Source organism: Larus michahellis, chromosome 3 (assembly GCF_964199755.1).
Source record: "Larus michahellis chromosome 3, bLarMic1.1, whole genome shotgun sequence".
Classification (NCBI taxonomy): Eukaryota; Metazoa; Chordata; class Aves; order Charadriiformes; family Laridae; genus Larus; species Larus michahellis.
This window is the reverse complement of record NC_133898.1, coordinates 18,161,961-18,172,370: the sequence shown is the minus strand read 5'-3', so window position 1 is coordinate 18,172,370 and position 10,410 is coordinate 18,161,961.

Sequence of the window (10,410 nt, the reverse complement as noted above, 5' to 3'; positions counted from 1 at the left end):
GACCGACTGAACCGTGCCAGCTGACAAATGTAGGATAACACTGTGCCCTTGCGAGGACCTGCTCATGTGAAGTGCAGGTTCCTTGAGGCCTGTCTGTATGGTACTGCTGACCCCTTCCCGACACTCGGCTGCCGGAGTCATAAGCAGTAGCAGGTGTCTGAGGTCCTGCAGCTTGGTTTCCTACCTGAGGAGAAATCAGCGAGGAAAAATCTGGGTATATTCTTGTGTTATTTACGTGCGCTTATACGTGTTATTTTGGGAAGGAGACAGCCAGAAGGCAAGCACCAAAGTCCCTTCTCAAGACTCCTCCTGCCAAGCTGCTGGCTCCCAAGGAGCAGTTCAGTTCCCGAATCGGCTGCGTGCAGACTTTATGTCAGGAAGCAAACTCCCCGCTGCCAGATCGCTCATCTGTCCACAAAGCTGCCTCTACTCCCAAAAACAGGCAAAACAGCGCATCTCTAAAAAAGAATTCGTTTGACAGACCAGCTTGGAAGGGCACGGGGAGCAGCACCGCCGAGCGACACCTGCTGTCACTCTTTGCCTGGCAAAGAGTCTTGCCCACATTATCTGCAGCATTTGGCGGTTTGCAGAATTTCGCTGATGCTCAGATGCCTTTGAGGATATTATTAACGAGGGTGTTAGAGCAGCGTGTGGTGTCTGGGGACTGGACTGCTCTTCTCAGTGCAGCGCCTGCCGGGAGCGCCAGAGCAGTGGCACTGCTGTGCCTGTGTCACACACCAGCGGCTGGTCATGTCACGCCTGGGGACTGAGATGCGCGCTGCAGTTGTCCTACCGCAGCCGGCTGGCTTGGAGCTGGTTTGGGTATGGGCTGCAGCCACATTTTTGCCGACGTACCACAGGCTGGCTGGGCATTTCTCTTTCCTTACCTCCAGTATTTTGTCCTCAAAGCAAAGTGCCAGTGGCCGTGAGGTGTTTTGTGACTTAGGGCTCACTGAGGGCTAGGTTTGTGCGGATGACAAGGTCTACCAGATCTCTGAGACTTCCCTTCCCCCTTTCAGCAAGTTCATCAAAGGACAGGAGAGGATCACAATTAACCATGTAATTATGAATCAGGTTTTTATTTATGCATCTGTATGCTCACGTGTGTACAGAGTATATATCTTGCAACCAACTGGAAAAAACATTTAATAGTCTGTAACAATCATACATCTGTTGCACTCGATGATCTTAAAGGTCCCTTCCAACCAAGATGATTCTATGATTCCATCCTTAATTGCATTCAGGCCATTGATCCGCATTCAGCCCACTAATTCACCTGAGCTGTCACAGGGAATCTTGTACATACTGTAGGCAAAATCAAATTTACCCCCCTGAAAGTGTATCTGTCCCTGAAACTCCCTCCCTGGAAACTATCCTTGAGAGATGTTAGCCGTATATATAAAATGGTTTGGATGCCCTTTTATTTTTAACATACGTAAATTAGAATTTTGCACATCTGATTTTGAATTAATATCTATCCAAAATGAAGTCGTAATTATGCATACGTATAGGCATATATGCACATGCTCTTTAGCTAAATTCACATATGCAGGAGTAACAGCAATTCATATATGGAGGAGCCTTATACGGCTCTGTAACTACAGATACAAATATTTTTACACCTCCATTCACACATGGCTGTATAATCGTAATGAATGGTGCTACATATATTTTACCGTTCAGGGAACCATCTTTGTTCTGGCAGTACTTAATCAGGAGCTTAACTCTGCTGTGCTGAAGTTTGGCTGAAGTCACCGGGAATTACAGATATGCCTGATGTTATTCTTCTGCATACGCGGGGCTCGCTTTACGTGTGTTGGAGCACTTTCCCGAATCCTTGCCTCAAGGCCGCTGTGCAGAAGCCTACGTGAGCCCTTCCGCAGGCAGAAATGGCCGCAGTGATAACAGCCGCCGGGGCTGCAGCTGCAGGGTGCAGGTTTGTTCTGCGGGAGCAGAAAATGTCAACGGGAAAGCCCCCGTGGTCTTTTACTCCGGGGGATCTCCCGCTGCCCTGAGACGTGGGGCTTGAGGGAGCAAGGACTGAGAAGTCTGTCCCAGAGGAGCTGGTAGGAGGTTCCTCACTCGGACATCTAACGGCAGGGCTGGAACCTGTCGCCCACTTCGCTCTGGAGGAACCCATGGCTTGCACTCGTGGTAGACCCGGTTTAGGCCAATTATTGTAATTTACTATCTTCCCCTCTCTTTCTCCATTTATTAACTGTAACATGCCTTTTTACAGTTCCTTGGAGAAGTAGTGCCAGTGGAATACTCATATGTAGAAAAAACTGCTTTTGAGATACAGAACACAGCTAATTACGGCGTTACAATTAGCTGAATGCCCTTAACAGAGTCCGAGGGGGGAAATCATAGTGCGGCATCTGCTATACCATATGCTTTTCCATTTTCCAGAAGATAACAGTGGGCATGTACGCTGCCATGGATTGTGCTTTCTGCCTGAAGAGCAGAGCAGCCCACAGATGCTCCGGTGTTTCTTCCACCGAAACTCCGTTCGAAATGTCGGATGCTGCATACATCTGTCAGGATGAATTAGGCTTTCTTGGCTTCCGACCCCTTCGTGCAGGCAGCCTTACAATGATGCCACGGTAATTCATGTCCCGTTGGTCCTGAGTGCGTACTCCATCCTGAGGGTGGGTGTCGTACCAAGAAGGGTGTAGGGGTAACAGGCAGTATGGCATCGCACGAGCTTGTGCTCGGCTCTGAGGTGCTTCTCGTTGCTCACTGAATTACCATATAAAACAGATAAACTGCTTCTTTCTGCATGTTTTTTTTTTCTTTTTTTTTTTTTTTTTCACTGTGGTATTGAGAAGCTGAAGTGCTCTTCTGTGTACTGTGTAGTGAACTAAACCTAAAATGGCTTGTTGTTTTCTATCCTGTAGATTAACGTTGCCTCACCCAAAACATCCCAGAATAGTTGTTGTAGTCCTGCTAATATACTGCTCAACATGCTGAACCGTGGTAATTAGAGCTGAATTAGAGCTGACAATCACTGAGCCAGCTTAGTCAAGCACTGCTTCAAATTTAATACAAACCTTCTGCTCCTTTCTATTACTTTATTTTTTTTAATCACATTTTTAACATTTCACTTTCTTTTGCCTTAACCAGGCCCAGAACTCCAAAAAGAAATGTTTTGTAAAGATGTTCTTAAACAAATATGTCACTATAGTCACAAAGCAGTGAGTAGTAACTAACTTTGGACCACATCCATCCTCCTAAGTACTGATTAATAGGAGAGTTTGTTTATAGAAAGCGGGTCTCTATAATTTAGCCAATTACTTAATTATCGATTCACTCTTCCCAGTTCGTTTGGCAGTCTTGCGCTATGATCTGTGGGCAGCTCCTGGCAAAAAAAAAGAAATTGTTATTAAACTTTTGTGCAGGGCTTTGGCCAGGGCATATAAACCTGTGATTTACCTCCAGTACGGCCTGGAGGAAGGATGCTGAGAGAGGAAGAAGCCTGTGGCTCCTCCATAAGCAGCTGGAAAAGAGTCTGGCTCTGGTGGGGCGTTTGTGCAAGTGTGGCTCTGCCCCAGCCCTTTATTCTGCATCCTTTCAACAGAGCGCTAGAGCCGGCGGTTCTTCATGAATGTGATGCCATACGGTTGGTGCACACGTCTTTATGGATTAGAGGACTGCGACCATACAGAATCACAGAATTACAGCATGGTTCGGGTTGGAAGGGACCTCAAAGATCATCTAGTTCCAAGCCCCCTGCCCTGGGCAGGGACACCTCCCACTAGACCAGGCTGCCCAAAGCCCCATCCAGCCTGGCCTTCAACACCTCCAGGGATGGGGCAGCCACAACTTCCCTGGGCAACCTGGGCCAGTGCCTCACCACCCTCACAGTGAAAAATTTCTTCCTGATATCCAATCTAAATCTCCCCTCTTTCCATTTGAGGCCATTACCCCATGTCCTATCATTACACTCCCTGATAAAGAGTGACACCCCATCTCTCCTGTAGGCCCCCTTAATTACTGGAAGGCCGTTATAAGGTCTCCCTGGAGCCTTCTCTTCTCCAGGCTAAACAACCCCAACTCCCTCAGCCTGTGACACATCTTGTGTTATGCATCCTGATGTGGAGGCTGTGAGTGCGATGGGGGGTTAGCCCGGGGGTCTCAGCGGTAGGACCAGAGCTGCCCTGGAGGGTTAAAGTAAACTAGGGGAGTTGAGAGAGTGGGGATTTTTCTCACTTGGGCCATAGTATTTGTTCTCTGACATGCATCAGTTAAGTCTTACTTGTTCATACACTTGCAGGTGTTAAATGAGATTTTGGTTAAATGAGGCAGGTGGAGTTCCTTGTTTGGAAGAACGTCTGAGTGCCTGGAAGGGGCACTGAGCTGAAAAGACAGGCTGGGAATTTATGCATGTATGCATTATACTGCAGAAGCCTAAAGGCTGGATAAGGTTTGGAGTAGAGGATGAGCTGTAAGCTTTATTCACTAGGTGACAAAACCCTTGGTCTTTGATCCAGTAATCCCTATGTCAGTTGGATCGTAAATCCAATAATTAAGTACAGTGTAGTTTTTCAGTCCCTCTTCCAAAGACTTTCTTTCCCATTCTTATTTGCCTTTTGTCTGTCGTCTCAAAATGTCAAGAGAGGGTGGTACAGCCGCTTGCAGTCAGGTCTGAGCCTGAGTCCTCTGTCACTTTTAGCATGTATTATGCCCTGATTTAGAAACTATTTTAAAATACATTAAAGCCATCATGAGAAATGAAGGAAGCCCTGCACTTCTGAGCGCGTGTTTGATGCCTACCTTGTTGAACGCAGGAAGAAGGGATTATTAAAGACATAAAAGCTGTCTCTTTATCAGGAGCTTAAAAACACTCCAAGGGAAACAAAATCTGTTGTACTCTGCTGCTGTAATTTAAGAGCCAAATTCTGCTCTCGTTTATAACAGCATAAATTTGCATTTGATTGAACTCTGGATTAACATTGCTGCAAATGAGATCAAAATGTGACTTCAGAAGTTCATAAGGTAAGAAGCAGTTTTGCACCTGACCTTGTTCATTTTATCTCTGTGTGTGCTCTTACCGACTCTGTGCTTTGGCACGTCACCCTGGAAAAAACAATATCTATGGCACGTTTAATCTCTTTTTAATGATCCTAGTCAGAACAGGTATTTTCGATTCTAACGCTAGATGTGGCCAGATTGGTAAAATTCCGCTGGGGTTTCTACACTTTGCCATTCCCATGATATTTGAATACCGCATGAAAAATAATGGCACGGTGCCTAGATCCTGAGATTTTGGTTCAAGCATTTCATGGACTTTCAGGTTCAAAAGGGCTGCAGTTACATCCAGTTGCACTTGCTACATAGCGCAGGCGAACTTGTGTGATTCTGAAAATGCAGAGATGGATAGGAGAGAGTCTAAAAAGACTGCAGTAATTTCAATAATTAAATATTGGTTTAATAGTTAATACAAGATCATTCTATAAAAATGATCCCAATAAAAAATCAGAATTGCCCATAATATATTGATTAAAAAACTACTGGTTTTTGATAAACATTACGACGCAGGTTGGAAAGCAGTTAATACATCTTTTTCTGGGAGTTCCTTAAAGTAGAAGAAGAGATAGGCAAATATATGTAGAATTATAAGGGAAAATAATTCCAAATCTTAGTGTTCATTTCATAGTAGTGTTAGCTATCCTCAGCTTGTTCACTTTCTTACCTCTTCCACTGACAGCTAGTAGGGTTACATTATTTCAAGGTCAGCATTTCCAAGGGTGATTCTCTCCAAGGGTGCAGGACGTTGTGTAATTGGCCGTTGGTCAGAAAATGCTTTAATACTGATAAAGCGTGTAGGAATGTTTTCTGCTTGTCCTTATACGACTTACAAAATGTACAGCTTGCTTTCCCCCAACTCAACATCAAATTAATGGGGTTTGTCAGCTGTTTAGGTAACGAGCTAGAGCAGACATTATGTTTTTGGAGGAGATGCATGCATTGCAAGGCCAAAATTCAGAAAGACGAATGTTTTAAACCATCTTGACAACCAGACTATCTCCCTGAATATACAGTGCCTAGTAGCCTTAAAGAAAGATTATTTTGTAAAACCTTTTAATGATTACTGGCAGAAATACAGGAAAAATGAAAGACATTTTGATTTACACCAACATGAAGTGAGATTGGAATCAAGTTCCAAATGACAGGCACTGTCAGTTTATTTGTGATTAACCTCATACTCCTCTTTTTTTCCATTTTTTTTTTCTCCGTTTTCAGTAGTGCTTCAGTGGTGTGGATAAGGAGTGGTTTAGCGTAATGCTTAGGAACAGGCCCAGGAGAGGTGACTGACCCTAATTCTTCCATGTCTTGCCCGGGTTCAGCTGTGATGTGTTTTTGCAAAAGCCAATAGTTATCACCTGAGGTTGAAGAGCTGGGAGCCGATACCAAACTTCTCTGCCTGGCTTTTACTTATCCAACCACTGCAGCAGCATCCAAAGTTTGGTCTCTAAGCTTCTTGTAAAGCTCATGGAAGGAATTAGGCACCTCCAAAAAAGCGATCCCATGTTACGCAAACTGTATAAAGAGCCATCCAGAGCAAGCCAGGGAGCTCTGGGCAGAGGCATGAATGTGAAGCCCAGCTGACACCAGAGCAGGGGCTGCTAGAGGCAAACAGCTGCATCCATTTAGGATCCAGAGCTGCAAACCCCTACATCTGTCATTTGGGAGGAAGAAACCCTTGCAAGCTTGTTCTCGTTTTTTTAAAGAGTTTCCACAGGTGGAAGAAGTACTGTTGTCTATAAGGGGAAGGCAGCCTGGGTTTGGCCTCTTTCCTGCTCTAAGGGGATTTGGATTTGTGCTTCCCACGTGAGTGGTGCCTGTAAGCTGCTGCCTTGCAGAAAGGAAGGTAAGAGATAATTTTTCTTCTGTGGTTCAGGCAGCTGTAACTTTTGGCTGCTCTTATTTTTCACTATAATTTCTCCCTCAGATCAGCTGAGGAGTCTTTGCTGATGTGGTGTTATCGCTGTTCCCTGTATTTATTATTGTTAACATCCTTCTAAGGCGTGTATTCAGCCAGTTATGTCTGGAACACTTCTCTGCCAGGTTTTTTGTGTGTCTGAAATGGGAATTCCAGATGTTTATTGATTTAAGGATGAAAAAAGCTTCCACTTAAACCCTTGCATTATCTTCTCCAGCTGACTTTGGTGTTTCCTTTAGTTTCTCAGAGTTTGCTTGCTTGGAAGTCAGGACTTCTGGTATGAACCTTCTTTCCTTCCTCTTGCTTAGCACCAAATGAGAGCTTGATCCCCTGCTCCAGGGCTATGCTCTGTGTGAATGGCCCTCGCATAATTGCGTCCCCTAATTAGCAGGGAGATGGTGTGCCAGGTAGGTGCCGCGTGGGCATCCAAAGGGTTTCGACTCTCAACCCCATGAAAGGCAATGTCAAAACTTTCCTGGTACAAGCCTGACATAGTTACAGCTCCTTAATTAGCTTTTTACTGGCATTGTTGCCATTCCCAAAAGACTTGCATTTACTATGTATCTGTTAGAAAGCCGGGGCGAACTGCTTGGCCTTGGGGTTTGGAGGGGGTGGTGGCGAGTGCCGGGCTGGGAGGGTGGCGAGTGCCACTAGAGGGTGCTCGGGCTGTGGGAGTCACCCCCCCAACTCCCAGGCACGGCAGATGTCACACCATCACAAGGCACTTGACTGCTTATTTTGTCACCAGGCTACGCTCCTACTTGTTCTTCCACTAAGCTTAGCCTACTGTGCATGAAAGTTCTTTCAGGCTCATCAAGGGCCAGAATCTTCTTTGAATACCACCCACCCAAAAGAGGATAAAAGCAAGTCCTTGGGTAATGGCTCAGGTCACCAAAGCCTGCCGAAGTGGGCAAGGGCCACAGATGACATCTTGGCGCAGCGTTTCTGATGACTTATTTGTTTGGATTGGGACTCATTGTCTACTTTTATATATTAATTTGGGATGTCCCACTGATCTTCATGATATCTCTGTTCCCATGTGCAACCGCAGTTGCTCCTTCTCTGACGTGCACCAGATCCTGTCCTTTGGCCTCCTCTGAGTGTAAGAAGTTACTGTTCCCCCCACAAAGGCGACCCTTGCATTTGTGCTAGCAAAGCTTGCCTTTTCACCCTTCAGCTTGGTCCAGTCCCATTGCTTCTCCCCTGCTGGCCCTGCTAGCCCAAGATGCCCAGAAGAGCAGGTCTCAGGCCAGTGGGTCTCTCCCAGTATGCTCACTGCCTGGCCAACTGCAAGCAGGAACTGCTACCCTGTGTTCCTTGTATCCATAGGTGTTTTTCTCACTATTTCCAGTCCCTACGCAGCCTCTTCTCTTACTCCTTTTAGTGCTAACTTCCTCTGCTCACCTACCTTCCTCTACCTTCACACTCAAGTTCAACAAACCAAAGGTAACACCAGCTGTAGGTCTGATGCAGTCCCGCCATGCCTCTTGCTGTCTCACCCTTGCGTGGAGAAGTGTGTGTGGGTGTGAAGGGGAACTGGAAAGATCTCTGGCTTGGCCAGCCAGCAGCTGCTGCATGCCCGTATCACACAGCAAGTGCCCTTTGGCTCAACTGTCCCGTCTCCACCTCATTCCTTTTGGCTCAGAATAAGTGTTGGACTGTACACGTGGCTGCCAGAGAGGAGAGTGATTTCCAGATTAAAAAATAAAGCAAAAGAATACAAATGAGAGAAATATCAGAAATTACATGGAGCTTTCCCTACTTTCCTTTTTCTCCTCACTTTCTCAGATGTGTTATGACCCTTGCTGAGGTCAGGCTGGCCAGAAGATACTAATCTTTCTTTGCTGTCATGAGGGAACGTCTTGGTGTGGTTGCTGGATGTGGGACCAAGTAGTATCAGTGTGGGATGATGGTTGCTTTAAGCCTACACTTTGGCTGCTTTGGGTTAAAATGAACAGGAGCGGGGTGCACTTCTTGTGACTTCGTACGTAATTGCTGCAGCCCCGCAGATGAAATTCATTCAACACGTCTTTTGTTTGTGAAAAATGTAGAGGTCAAGATGGTCCCTTTCCACACCTTTCCTCATTATTTTTGAGTTGCATATTGTCTAGATGAGTAACTGAGAAAGTGGTGGTGGGGGGGAGGGGTAAAAAGTCTCTTAAAAAAAAAAGTTTAATGCTTTGATCTTTATTTGATTGATAAATAATAATAAAATAAATAATTGATTGACCAAATCCTAAAAGAAGGGGAAAACATTCAATACTCCTTATGTATCCATGAGCCCTTTGTACAGATTTGTATTCTGATAAAGCAAGTAAGGGGCTCAAAATGAAAATAAATGTGAATATCTTAATTTGTGATGAATAGAAACTAAAGGAAAGAGAGTGATTTCGATTCTAAACTATTTAAATTTATGAGTGTTTGCTAAGACAGGTGTACTGTAACAACGAGAAGTGATTGCCTTTTTTATTTATCCCTGATATCTGGGACGTCTTTCAGTTATTGAAATTGCACAGATATGAGCAATCTCATGAAAAACAAGTTGAGCATGCTCGTAGGACTGAAGTTAGATGTATGTATGAATCTATTGAGTTTAAAGGGACGAACGGTACAAGTAGAGCTTCTTGCGTGTCTGTGAGTCTATGGAGTAACAGCTCCTGTCTTGCAGAGGTCTGCTAAAGAAGTAAATACTTGCTGAAGCCCCTGCACAAGATGGGTGCATCTCTCACCTTCCATCCCTCGCTTCTGCACAGACAAAGCAGTCAAATACAACTTTTATAACCCTGTCCATTTCTCTAAATTCAGTTACTCCAAGTTCACATAGCGGTGGCAGGGTGGAACTTGTCCCAGGGGGTAGATTTTACTTCAGTATAATAACTAATGCAATTTAGATGTGCAAAAGAAATCTGTTTGAATTATGGGTGTTCGAGGAAACTTCCTCTCAAGCAGTTACTTTTTCAGAGAGCACTGGTTTAATCAGTGGGCTTGGTGCCAACCCACATCTAACCAGATTGTCCTCATGCCAAAGACGTGCCAAAGTCGAGGCAGATGGCTTGTGAGAAACGGCTTGCAGGCTTGGGAATGGAAAAGAACAGCAGGACGTTTTCACTGGTTTGGAAAGGCTCAGTCGTCTTTCAGAAGAGAAGCACAAGCTGCTTTGGGGGAGGAAGATGGGTCTCAGGCTCTCCAGTGTACTCTGCCTAATGCCTTGGGATGTCATGAGGGAGCTGCACCTCAGCACAGGGGACACGAAAGTGTTATTATTTTGCTTGTTCCACGTACCAAAGGTGTAAGGCAAAGACCCCTCTGTCATCTCTCAAATTCATGTAATGTGGACCTAACCTGAGCCATTTCCCAAAGGACCATTTCATGCAAGATCATCATTAGCGTAGATGACAAGTAATTACAAATGGCAGTATGGCCAAATCTGGGGGCTGACTGGAGGATGTAACTCCTTGTATGTCCAG